At 48.3% G+C, this 13854-nt stretch overlaps 1 protein-coding gene across 8 annotated transcripts in view; it reads left to right on the forward strand.

The window, feature by feature from the left end:
• Positions 1-13854, forward strand: part of TSPAN4 (tetraspanin 4) — a 400378-nt gene that overhangs the window by 292918 nt on the left and 93606 nt on the right. The gene's annotated exons all lie outside the window — the stretch shown is intronic.

Below are 13854 nucleotides of genomic sequence, written 5' to 3' on the forward strand. Positions count from 1 at the left end.
TTGTTGATGAGTATTTCATTCTCTTTTATGCAAACACTCACTTATAACCTGATCCTGTGAGTGCTTACCCTGCTAATCATAGCAACGATAGAAATGCTTTATTTTGTTGTCAGCTTTTCATCTTTTGACTGCAGATGGTTTAACAAAGGAGGTCACTGTCATCACTGTCACTTACAGATAAAGGCACAAGGATGGTCATGAAATGTCATAGTCACTCATTCACAGTGTATGTGGCAAGCTGAGAAACAAATCCTGTAATCCAGCATCCCAGGCCTGTCTCCCATACCTCATAAAGTTTGTGAGGAGACTCAGAGGCATAGGGTTTGGACAAGCTTGACTGCGTTGAGCTAGAGATTTTTGTGTTGTACACTTTAATTTATGCTGCGCAGAGGAGCACAGAGTAGGCCTCTTTTACGGATGCTTCTAAATCTGCCGGACACTCCAATTTGTTCCTGACTACAAAACGTCAATCCTCTGATTCTCTATTTATGATGGAAGGAGTACTGAGCTGTTAGCGTGCTCAGTTATACAGCAGCCATTTAAAATGTTATATATGCAGGGCTTCATCAGAAGGAGCTGGGGTGTGATACAGAATCCATCCAGTGGAGCCCTAGAAGGAGCCAAGGACAGGTCTGCTTCCGTGTTCCCAGGTGGGGACGAGGCGGTTCCAGGAACAGCAAGGCTGTGCAGCTCTCGCAGGGCAGCGCCGTGCCACAGAGGTGGCACTGCAGCCCTTTGGGGGCAGCTGACTGAGAAGGATCAGGAGGCAGGCATTCGTGGGGGTTCCCCATTCTTCCACCTACACACCTTGACGGCCCCAGAAGTGGTACCGACTGGTGTATCTCAGGTAGAGGTAGGACTGGACGCTGGAGATGTGGCTGGCTGATTCTAACACAGGTTGGAACTAGACAGGTAAAAAGGAAACAAATCATGTCACTTGATAGACAGATTTTTCAGCGATGTTTTGGCTTGGTCAGTTATTGCTTACAAAGTTGAACAGAGAGTCAAAGAGAGATTTTTTGAAAGTTCAGCGTGAATTCAGTGAGCAATTAAATAGCAGAGGCAGAGAAACATCTTTCTTTGAAGGAGCAAAAATGTTTGCTGGTAGATAGCTACCTGTAAGCAATAACAGTGGACAAGTTTTCTGTAAGGCCTGACCTTAACTACTATAAAGGAAGTGCTGTGAGCTGAAGTTAAAGATTTTGTGGGTGTTTCATTTAAAGAGGACAAATGGTTTGCCTTTCACTCTGCAGTGTCAGACCTCGTGGAGCGCAAATTAGAGCTGAGATGGTGTTAGAGTCAGGTTTCTGGAGTATTTGAATTCTAGACTTTGCTCGAGTCTGAAACAAAGGTGGAGTTACTTAACCCTCTGACACAGACGTGTACTTGCTTTCACACCCAAAGTGCAGTGGAATGAAGTTGGATTGAGTATTTAAGTTCATCTCGAGTACAAACCTCTTGTCTTGGGGGAAAAAATCTTGGAACAGCGGTTCCATGCTAAGGCCCTGAGATACCCACGCTGTATGAGATCATTGTCAGAGGGAGAAGAAAACAAAACAGGAGCTGGCTTGGAGAGAGATTCAGCAAACAACACCAAGCTGCCAAATGACCATTTTAGTGCTGCAGTTGTTTGCCTCTGCAAAATTTCAAGGACAGCCATCAGACAAGCTTGCTGGAGAGCAGTCCTTTAAAAAAAAGGGAGGTTCTGTGGTGGCAGCTTCAGTTTGCAAGAGCTGTGTTTTGAGGTTAGGCAGCATTGCTTTACTAGAAGCAAAAATGCAGATTTTGTAATAAGCAATTCTTGTTTTTAGCCTGCTAAAATTACGACACCTTTTATGAAGCATTTCCATGTAGGTTATCTCATACCTGCGTGTGCCTCGTAGTTCTGTAGGCGCCTCAGATAAAGGTTACTGTGCTCACTGTGTTTTTATATCCATTCTTTCTTTCCCCTATAAAAGATGCAGGCAGCAGTGGGCAGCGTTATGATGGAAAACCTGTTGTGCTCTCCCATTGTAATGACAGTAGAACAAAAACAACCAGGAAAGGTTAAAAAAAAAAAGTCTCTGTTATTTAAAAGGCAGTGAATACGTTCCCTTTTATCAGTGGTAACAGGCATTTCTTGGAGAGACAGTTTCCAAGTTGAATGTTATGTTCCCAGAAGGCACGAATATGACTAAGTTGTAAGCAAGTGTTCCCTGAGAACTCGTCTCAGCCCACAGGGTTTGTGTTATTGTTCTTGCTGTTTCATCCTAGAATGCCTCCCTTGTCTCCAAGATCGATTATTATGTTCCTCTGTACCAAAACCCCCTCAAAACCTAAAATCATCCAATCAGACAAGTATTTGTGCCAGAACCACTTAATTTCCCAGAATTTGTATTGAGCATCATAAAGCAGAGCTGGTTCCCTCATGCTCTGGCCGAGGCAAGAATTCTTCTGGGAGCACGGAGTCTTGATACAAACTTGGTTTCCGTAAATTGTGTTCTTTTCAGGTATTTGTTCTGATGCTCTCATCTCGGCATTAGTCAGTGAGCACTGAACTAGAGCACAACTCATGTGGTGCTTTCCAGGGGCAACTTTACATATAGACAACTCGCAGCTGGAGAGGTGGTTACCAGACCTTACACCTCCAGGCGTGTGGTAAGTGTGCGCTCTGAGACCTTTCCACAGTAGTCCTGATGGGAAGGAGCAGGAAGGGGGGTGTTTATTTGTTGCTTTTGTTTTCTCCATAGCTATGGAATTTGCATGGTAGGGCAGAGTAGTTTTTCAGATGCCAGGACTGCACATTCTCAGTGGGATTGCATATTCGGGGTCCTAAGGCTCCAACGGACTTGGTTTGTGTTGTGGCAAGTGCAAACTTTGCTGTTGGCCTCATCATGACGTCCTTGCCAGCAAACTAAGAGGATATAAAAACCTTGCTCTCTTAAATTAGGTACTTCTTCGGTTAACACTGCTCAGTACTGTTGTATCAAATCTCATGAGAAATCATCCTGTAAACGCACTGCTGCAAATTACAGGCATTGGCTTGCTAAATGCTAAGCTGCTTAATCATAGATGAGTAAGAGCCTGGGTAAGTCAGCTTCCAGAGGACATTGCCATCCTGCTCTACAGGAGACTCCTTGCAGAGCCCCAGGACAGTCAGCTGCTTCACCTACAAATTCTGGGACTTCTGCGATTCAGACCACGGCCGTGCCCCATCACGGGCTGCTCATTCGTCTGTATCACCAGACTTGGTTTTGCCTGGACATACTTGGGCGTGCGTCAGTTCTCTTTTTTCTGCTACGGTACCAGTCCACATAACCCAACTTCTGCTCGTACCTCATTCTGCCTTTCAGGGGCCAGGAGCTGCTGCTGCAATATCCGTCCATCATCTCTGCCAGCCTCACGTCACGTCCTGCTGGACGAGCAGGATAGCCTGGGGTTTTTGCATGCTGCGCTTGCTGAGCTCCCGAAAGCAGAGATTACGGGCTGCCATGTGGCAGTGACAGCAGCAGTGGCTGCAAATAGCTCTTGACTGCGTGTCAGGCCCTGCACGGACGCAGATGGCTGGCTGCTCGGCAGCATCCTGTCTTCCCAACAGAGCGCGATGGCCAGCCTGATTCCTGTTTGTGTACGGCACTTTGGGAACCTCGCAAATAGCCACCAGCACAAACAACCCATCACGGGTCCCAGAGACCTGGCTTGGCAGCGGGTGGAATTTGCAAATTGGAGTTTGTGTCTGAAAATCTTCCCTTGGCAAGTCAGGGGTAATGGCCTATTACATTTTATAGAACTTTTTCTTTGCTGCCACAATACTGTATTTTTGAAAACGTCCCAGAACAGCAATGGTTTATGGCTCTCCACTCTGCCTCTCAGCTCCGCTTTGGTACGGGCAGTTGTATGCTGCTAATTCAGCCAGATCTGGGCAGACCCAGAGTAATTGGTAATGAGAGTATAAAACAAAGCAGCCAGGCAAATTTCAAATTCTATTTTGGAGAAGGGATAAAAAAGTGAAGCGTGTTTATTTTTTTTCCTCCTCCATTACAGTATTTTACCAAAACTTAGATTCCTTTGCCAAATCCAATAAGGTAGTGGGGGTGAGCACCAGGCCCAATAGGATTATTAGCAAAACAAGGTAATTGGGAACTTTCTGGCCATTAGAACCACTGCTATTATAACTAGCCTGAAAAATCAGAAGTGATGTCCTTTTAAATAATTGAAAATCATCTTAAGGATCTTAATCAAAAAATGCTCAGTGCCTGAGATGAAGCTCCTTAGCATTGTGCTTGATGGCAGATCGAATCAAGATCCATGGTGCTGGATTCTTATTTCTTTTTATTGCTTTAAGGGTAGACCTTAATCTCTTTTTATCCAGATCATTTCTAGTTTGCTCAGGAGTGTGCCTGGCTGACCCTTGGCGGTCCCCTGTTTTGCAGCAGCACTTATCAAATCAAGTGTGTTTCTGTTGGAGGCAGAATGTTTAGACAAAATGGCCCTTGCCATTAATGTTCCTGTTCATATGGAGCCTACTTATTAATTTTGATTGAATGAGCAAACTCTCATTCTTTAAAATTACTATCATTAGTCTGCTTCTCTATTCTTTTCCTCGTATGGGGCTAGTGGGGAGAGGAAGGGCATTATTTGCTGTGCTTGTACAAGAAAAGAAGGGAGCAGATGCAGAGAGAGCAGTGCTCTGTTCCTGTTTTTAACTTGACCTGTTGGGAAAGAGAGCAGACTTATATTTTGCCACATACTTTCGAAGATTCAGAAAACACTTAGCTTGTTTTCTTCAACAATGAATTAAGCATGGATAATAACTGTCTCAACAGCAGGTTTTCGTCTGCAGGTGAGGCCTCAAAGTGCAGCTTGTACCAAATACACCTGTAAATCTCAATATGCAAGACAGAGGAAGGTAGAAAAATAGAAGGCCGAGAGCAAAAAGCTATAGCTGCTGTCTCTAAAGTCTCCTTGCTGGTAGCAGTCTTTCTCAGTTTAAAATATTTCTTATGCTGAATGTTTATCTTTCTGCTAACTTAGTGCTTTTCATAGCTAGTCTTTATAAATAACTTAGGAATTAGCTGATACTAAACAGTACAAATTGAAAATCATTTGTTTGGTGCAGCTGGAGGGTGATGTATATGAAACAGGCTGCAAGATTTTTTGGTTCTGTATTTTGTGGACAGACAGATGGACAGTTCAGGAAGGTGTGTCCATGTATTACATTTGCACAGACTGTTTCCTCCCCGCTGTGTATCACATGGAGAGTTGGAGCAAAGTCTTCTGTTACCATGAGACAGATGCCAGGGGGCTTCTGATCAGGCCACAGGGAGGGAGCAGACCTGCTGGAAAAGAAATGAGCAGCCAAATGGTAAGGACACATCAAAATATGGTGAAAATTTCAATTAAAAAAGAAAAGGGAATGGGTGAAATAGTTTTTGACTTCAGTTTGAGCAGCTGAATAGCTCCTGACTGGCAGCAGGTCCTGTGCAAACCCAGAGATCCGGATTACAGTTTCTGGCTGATGTCCTAGTGCGGTCATTTTCTGTTCCTTTCAGCGTGCTCCCACTGTAATGTAGGGATATTTTATTTTATTTTTTAATGAAAGTCATGGCTGCCTTTTTTCATATTTCCGGATAGATCCCTTGTCTAGCTGAAGCAGCTGTGATTTAGCCAGTGCAGCGCAGCGCTATCTGCTGCTGTCAGGCTGAGGCTGTGCGATTCTGGCCGTAACAGAGACGCTTTTCCCTCTGAAGCCGGGCACTCGAGATAAGATGCAGCACAATGTTGACATCTCCAGCTCTCAGCAAAAGATGAAGATTTGACAAAAGAAGTCTCATTAGGAGTCAGGGAATCTCCTTGCAGGGTATTCTTTGGGTGTGATGAGGAAAAGGGGAGGTGGTGTTAGAAGGAGGCTGTTTGACAAGGCGCTTCAGGGAAGGGGCTAACAGCGCTGTGTTCTGCTTGGCTCTAGGAGAGGGCATAAGGCTTTTCACACTGTGCGTACCGTTGTGCTAATAGCATGAACATTATTCCTTTGAATAATGTTTAATGTTGCAAGCAGCAGCATATGCTCTCAGTGCAGCACGCAGGCAAACGTTTGCATGCAAGAGGACTAGTTTTGGGGAGGAATTGCCTAGGAAGCCTAAGGTTGTCCTTTTAGGTTTGCTGGGACACAAGGTTGATGAACAGTGCATGAATATTTAAAATTATTTATATGAAATCCTTTACAAGCTTCACTGAATCCACAGATGGGGAGAAAAGTGTTTTTGGATTATATACGCTAACCTACACAGAGCATTAACATTAAACACCAGTCCACCACTGAGAAAATAAAGTCAACAGATTTTTTCACCTCGTCAGGCATCAGGCTTTCCTTGTACCTCCGAGCCTCCCCGTGTGCCTGACAGTCCTCCTTTCCTTCCTTGGCAGCTCCAGGTTAAGATACTGCTATGATTTAAGCATCCTCACCTGTTTCTCTTATCTCTTCTGTTCAGCCCCTTGCCCCTGCTTAAATGCATCCTGCATGAAAGGTGCCAAGTAGCTTGGAAAGCCCAACCACCATTTTTTACAGAAGAGGCTTCCCAGCTTTTATCATCGCCCCATGTAAGGCTCCTTGCATGCTGGTACACACAACAAAGGCAACCCACTCCTCTCCTCTTCGGGCCTCATGCAAGGAGGAGGGTTGCAATGCAGTTCCAGGAGGAAGGTTGCAATGTGAGGCTGCGTTTGGAGTCCCAGGAAGTTGCACGTGGCCGTGTGGGCTTCTGCAGACTTTTCCCACCGTGCTGCGTTATGAGGACACCAGAGAACGGGGCCACAGCGCAGCAAGGGGGCTCGTGAGTGCAGGCTGGTGCCACTTTCATCTTTTAGTACTGTGGCTGCACTTTTCTTCTGTCCATACACGCTCGGCAGCTGTCGGTTACAAGTTTCCCCATCGGTTGCCAGCAGCACAATCTGTTATGGCCATAAACTGGAGAACTGTTAAACCGCTGGAGAAGGTCGTGGTGACGAGGCCCAAGCAGTGCTCACTGGGGAATGAAGTTGTCGCAGGCCGCACCACATCATTAACAACGAAGGCAGCAGATGACAGCATGTTCAGATCCCATGGGGCACATTTATTTGGATTTTCACTGTATTTCTATTTGAGGGGGAAAAAAAAAAGAAGCCTTAAATGCTGTCTGCTGCACAGCAGACTTCTGACAGCCGTTGGAAAGGACAGTCAGGGCTTCCCAGTAATTTCACAGGATGGCAGCCTGGCCATCGTGCTCCATGACAGACGGTGTGTTTGGCCTCTCAAATATTCTGGTTGTGGTCCTCGATTGGAGATATCAGAGGCAGCACTCGGGCCCACAGGGACATCACACCTTCCCTGGGACAAGGGGAAGGGGCTTCTGGGGGCATTGAGTACAGGGGATTGGGGATTCTGCGGGACAGAAGGTGCTCGGGGGACAGAGAGCTCCTTTGGGGTGAGTCCTTACGGATGGGCCATGGTCTGCTGCAGGGAGGGACTGATGGCAGACGTAAAGCCTGGGGGCAAGGAGCGATCTGCAGAAGACCAGGTGAAGGAAAAACTGCTTTTAACCAATTTTAATTTCATTTTTCTCTCCAATGGTCTTTTTAGCGTGGTTTTTTTTCTTTAATTAAAAGTTAAATGTTCCATTATATATTCTATCAAAGCCTGCCCTTGTGAGTCTTTGGTCCTTTATGTGGAACTTTCTATAAGGAGAAGGCGTTGGATCCTTTCAGACATTAAATGCTCGTTAATTGTTACCTCCATCCTTGCCTTCTGCCACGTGGCGGTCCTGAAGGGCAAGGTGGGAGGGGGTGGAGGTCCTTCTGCTGCAAAGAGCAAAACCCAGCTTCAACCTTATGCTCCCTAGTTCCCCTGAGCATGTGGACTGAGACTCAAAACATGAAAATCAGCCAGGCTATGAGGAGTGCACGGGGCTAAGAACCAAGCAGATCTGTGAGGACAGCATCAAAATGATGCTCGGGGCTCCAGGAGTGCGCCAAGCCCCAGCAGCACACGTGCTACTGCAAGCAGCAGGCGTTGTGGAGTGTGCGCTGGGCAGGGTTCCCTGCCCCAAATGTCTTCCATCCCCTTTGCCCCTGTTACCCATGTCACCTCCTAAAGGTACCCTCCTCCCCTGTGCCTGCCTGCCGTAAGGTCTCGGAGGGGTGTCAGTGCTTGCAGTAGATCCCCAGAGACAGGCCAAAGCACTTAGGCTGCAAAGCTGTGCTGTTTTAATTTGAGGAGGCAGGAAGCCAGGTCAGATTGGCGGTGTAAGTACCGACAAAATAAACTAAATGCAGATTGTGTGTCCCAGCCTCTTCTGCGTTCAGTTCCCGCGGGGACACTCTGTTCCAGTGGCCTTGTTCCGTTCGGCTTTCTTGCAGGGGAATTGGAGAGTGTCCAGCTTTTCAAATTACCTCAGCTTTAATTTATTCTGCTTTTGATGTTCGCAGCACCATATATCTAATGGTCCCCAAATCTTTCCCGTAGTCCCTGAGGCTATAATTTACCTGCCCTATTTCTCAAAGGCAGATACCACTTACTTTAAAAGTTACGTCTAATTTTAATATCCATATGTTTATATAATATATGAGGTTTGCAGGGTGAGGGAGGAAGAGAAATGACTTAGCTTCATGAACCTTCCCGGTCGCTTTAAAGACAAATGATTTTCAGTTTTACAAAGGCGTTTTGCAGAAACCTGCCCAGGTCCTGCGTGTTTAAGGTGACTTACACCTGGCAAAAAATGAACGAGCTGTTCTGCCATAGGACTCAGTACCGACCTCACAGACCTAGGTGTGATCCAGCTAGAGGTATCCCTTTTCCTTAAACAGTTTTTTTTCTTTTTCTTTTTTTTTTTTTTTTTTTCCATAAAGAGAAATACTGACAGTGGGGGAGATGAGCGAAAGGCACGAGTTGGGAAGCACTGGATTTGACATGGCAGGATTTAGAAATAGAGAGCCTGATTCCAGTTTCTATTGAGGCAGCTTTATGTAAGCCTGGAAATGCAAAAGGGAAGCAGTGAAACAAAGCTGTAGCACTTGTTAAAGCCCCTTTTCAGAACAGGTTAAATAAAAATCAGGTCCAAGGCTTTGTTTTCCTCCTGACTGCTGGGCTGCAGGAATGAGAGCTGTATATGTAAGTAGAACAGAATCACGGTGAGAGTTAAACCCTGAAGACAGGCCTCAGGAGGACACAGGATGGCTCAGGAAGACAAATCTGAGGAAGCTGTCCTGTGATTGCATCGCAGCTGGTGAAAGTGAGCTGCCGTCCAAGGCGAGCGCTGATTCCGGAGCCCTGCGGCCGCCTCTCGCAGCTCCCTGCGGTGGCCGGGCAGAGCCTGGCTGCTGATTTCCTCCCGCGTCCAAGCCCGCTGTCACCTCTGCGCGCTCGTGCTGCTACCTTGGCATTATGGACAACGGACGTGGTGGGAAAGGTTTGCCAGTTCTCTGCAAAGCAGGTTCATCCAGCTCCGTTAACACACCTACTCATTTCAAAGATACTCGAAGCCTTTTATTTTCACCTGCACTCGTCTGCTCAGGGAGAGCCACGTGCTCACCTGGTTCATGGTGGTGTAACTTTTTGGAAGCCTGGCGGAGGAAAAGAGAGCTCTGGAGATGTGACCTTATGAATTCTGATCTGAACACAGAGCAATGAGGATAATTTAGCAGTTGCTAGCAATAGAAGTGTAACGTCAGACTTGTATTTCGATTTCAGACTGTGCCTCAAGCAACTGGCTTATGAAACAGATAACTTTTCTTACTATGCAGAACTGACCTTTTTTTTTTTTTAGGGGAAAGAGGGGAAACAAAGACACTGCTTGTGTCCTCCCTGTGCCACCCAATAGGGCATCCTAAACAACGTGAAAGGGTGTCTCACATCTTCCTTACAAGCTGTTTGTTCCTTTTTCTGCCTCCTCTTCCTTTTTCCTCCATAGGTGATGGAATAGGTTGGCTCCAGCTCACCCCTCCTGGCATGCCATATGTGCTGCGTGCTGCCCTTCTTCACTAGATTGGTCCAGCCTTTGGGGAGGTGGGAATTTATTCCTGGAATCACTCCAGTGTCCAGATCCCTTTCCTTGTCTTTATTAGGATGGACTGCAGCCCACCACTGTTGAGAAGAGCAGTTGGTAGGGAGCATGAGATAATTGCCTAAAATGAACTCAGCCTCCACGGGGCACAAAACCACGCAGTGGCATCGCCGCGCTCCCGTTCCGGCTTAAGTCACCTTCCTCCCTCCGGGCAGTGGCTGCTCCTTGCGTGTGTTCTGGGGACCATATGCTCGGCCTGCTCCCCGGACCCAGGCTTGGACACTGCCTGCAAAGCTACGCACGCTCTCCCCCGCAGACCTGCTCAGATGGCATCCCCATCCTCCTGGCGCAGGCAAAAGAAATCACCTCTTCTGTGTGCTCACTGAGCAAAGCTCTGCAGGTCCCAAGGGGTGATCTTCCTGCCTGCCCATTCCTAAACCCACACGGCCTTGTTCGGTAGGGCCAGCCCCCCTGGTGCTCTTCAACCTCATGCAGGGTCTGACCCTTCTGTCAGCCTCAGCAGCACGCTGTGCTGTTCTGTACGGCGTTGGGTTGTGACAGGGAAATTGTGGTCCAAGCTTCTGAACATTCCCCATCCCGTAGGTGCTACAGCAGCAAGGCAAAGCAAATCCAGGGGGTGGTTTCTCTGCTGGGCAGACACAGCTGTGTAGCAGAAGAGGTTAAGCCTGAGCCTCGTTCATCTGCCCCAGCTGGAGCCAGTTAGCTGGGGTGTGCTAGAGGCTGCCAGCTCCCCAGGAGGAGGTGAAAAGCAGGAGAAAGGTGGAGGCACAGGCTTGGGAGCCGTGGACTGAGAGGAATTGCGTAAGGAAAAGCATAAAACGGGGAGCAGAGGCTGCCAAAGTAGGTAGGGAGGTGAGTGAGGGGTGGGGAAAAGGTACATAAGACATGGCTGTTGTGCTGGAGGTGGGTCTGGGCTTTCCTTCCCCTCCAGAAGGGCAAATCAGGCCTGGAGGCAAATTAGCACCAGAAGGGGAGAGGACCCTGGGCTGGCTTAGATGGGCTTGGGGTGTTTGGAAAGCGAGAGGCTCTGCTGTAGTGAGGCAGAAAGGCCAAGCCTGCCTAACGCAGTGCTTCTGTGTCTGCAGGGCTGAGGCAGGGAAATGCTCCCTCCCAGTGGCTTTGCCTCCCCCAGAGCTGGCCGTATTGACCCGCTGGAGCTGCGTGTAAGGGGCTGCCCCTGCGGTCCCACGGAGCGTTAGCTATGCCACGCTGTGCTGCGTAGCTGCGTGCAGCATGGGGGGGATATGTTGTGCTGGAGCTGTGTGTGGGGAGCACGCCGGGCGTTTTGTGCCACCTGCCTTGTAGCAGAACTCAAATTCCTGCAGCGACTTACATGTACACCCCACGGGTGGTTTTCTGAAACCTCTAGCCAAGTGAAGCCTCCTCTTGGAGCTGGAGGTCCCCGGCTCCTCTCAGCCCTTGGCTGCTAGGCTCTTCTGTGCCACCTCCTGCTCAATTTGTTGTGTTTGTGCAGAAAGAGTCCTGGTCAGCCCACTTCTGGGGGGCAGAACGAACCCCAGCCATGGTCTGGCTGAGAGCAGAGGCTGACAAAGCAGCAAGCTTCTGCAGGCTGCTGCAGCGGCCCCTTGCCCTTCCAAAGGGAAACAGCTGCGTGTCTCTTTGCCAGCTCAGTGAGCACAGAGCTTTATTAGAAAACGTTTCCTTGCATTTGTGTCCTGCTTGGCTTGTTTGGTTCTTATTAGTTAGTAATTGTTTCATTACTGTAGAAATAGATGTCATGTTATTTTTTATGTTGGTGTCTTTTTTTTTTTTTCTTCTTCTCCTTTCTTCCCCTGTTGTTTTGTGAACATTTCTTACAGTTATTTGCTGCAGGGAAAAGGGGAGAAGGACTATGGGCAGAAGCTGAGAAATTGCCTTTGCTTTGAGAGAGCCCAGCTCATTGCCCACAGCTGGCAGCAGCAAACCCAGAAACATCACCCTCAGCTGTGAGCCCCAGCACCCTGCCCCTGCTCCTCCTTGCAGAGGGAAGGGCAGGAGCAGGGCAGATGGAGGCTCTGGAGAAGAGCAAAGAAAGCCCCGAAGTGTTTGACGGGGCCCCTTGCACCTTGAAGAGAGGTGTGGGAAAGGAGTAGAAGGAGCCAGGCAGAGAGCAGCCTGTGGCTCCAATAGCTAAAAGCTTGGGGGGCTTTGGTTGGAGCCTCTGGAGGAGCGCAGAACGTGCTGCTGGGAATGCCCTGCTCTGTCCTCTGCCCTGCCTGTCCTGACAGCAATGGTTTCAGGCTTAGGGCCTTCATGAGGGATTATTTCTAGGAGAATCAAGTGCCGGGCATCACGGCCACAGCGGCATCTCCTATGGCAGAGCTCAGTCTTACACCCCTGTGACCTTCTGTGGCTCTGTCCCGTCCTGCCCCTTACACCTTGCTGTCACTGCTGGTGCTCTTGTTTTTATGGTAAGTTAAGGAAACCATCGGACCCTTCAAAATGTCCTCGTACCGTTTCAAGGAGGGGCCGGCCGGAGGTAACTTAAAGCAGAGAGAAGAGCCGCGGAGGAGAGCTTCGCACATTAAGATCTCGATGAATTATGCATGCCGCGAGGCAGGCTGGTACCAGCACTGCTGGCTTTATGGGAGGAGGAGAGTGATGGCAACAATTCACCTCAGACTCGAGCTGGGGCTTCTCATGGTGAGGCAGTAATTTGGGCTGAGTAGGAGCAACACAGCTTTTCCTTTGGGCCCCGGGGGGCTGAGAAAGGTTATTTGGCAGCGAGGAGCAGAAGACCTGCTCAGAGCAGAGTGAGGAGAAAGGGAAGGGGAGGCAGGGAGCACGCATCAGCTCCGTGAGCTGCTCGGCAGGGCCGTGCTGAGGAGTGGTGGAGGCACTGACAAGCCCCAGTGGGTGTGCATTAAACCCTGCCACGTAACGGGACAGGAAGGCTGACACCAAAAGCATCATATCAGGCAGCCCCTGCTGCCTTGGGCTCACTCTCCTGCGAAGCAAAGGTGGAAAGAAAAAGAGGAAGCAGCAGTTAAAGCAAAAAATCTTGTTCAGGGTAAAGGTTGGCTGCAGGAAAATAAAACTCTGCAGCTGTCTGAGATGAGGTCTGTTCCTGCGCGTGGCAGCTGACTTGCAGAGCTCCTGCATGTCACAAGTGGGTAACTAGTTCAAGTGGTTTGCCAGGAAATGAAGTGCCCTAGAAGTTTTCCAGGTCTTTGTGAATCAACAGCAAAAAGAAATTAGTTTCTGCACTTGCTGGCGAGTTGCCACCACGTATTTATCAGACAGCTGCTGCTTTGGTAGTGGCACTAGTAGGAGCTTGGCTACCTTCTAGTTGTTTGTGGTTCTCTTTCAACGAGATCTGCTTCTTCCACTGCATTCTTTAAGGGTCTGGGTTTTAGTCATTCATGATTTTGAACCCTTTTTAAAGGAAGAGGCAGTTCCTACAGGCATTGAAAGCAGACTGTGTTGCCCTGAGGCATCTGCATAGCAATAATGATAATTTTTCTTTTTAGAGTGTTGGTTATTCTCCCCTGTCAAAAGCACTGAAGCTGTATGCTGCTGCCCCGTGGTGGGAAAGTGTATTTGTGTTGTGTTTACAGATGGAGAAGCTGGCCTGCAGAGACACAGGGCAGCATTTTCAAAGGTGTTCTGTATTGGGAGGCAACCATCTCCTGAGATCTTCAGAGGTGCTGCTCATCAAGTGGAGCCTCTCTGGGCTTCAACTTGAGTATTTGGCTGGCATTTACGAAACTGGAAAGCATCTGATATTAGACAATATCAGAGGCTACTCTGAAAAAACTTGGCCCAAGTGATTTCCTTGGCCAAAAACTTGCCCCAGGTGACTTCCTTGGCCCTCAGG

The sequence above is a fragment of the Aythya marila genome, assembly GCF_965140915.1.
Source record: "Aythya marila genome assembly, chromosome: 5".
In the NCBI taxonomy this organism is placed as follows: domain Eukaryota; kingdom Metazoa; phylum Chordata; class Aves; order Anseriformes; family Anatidae; genus Aythya; species Aythya marila.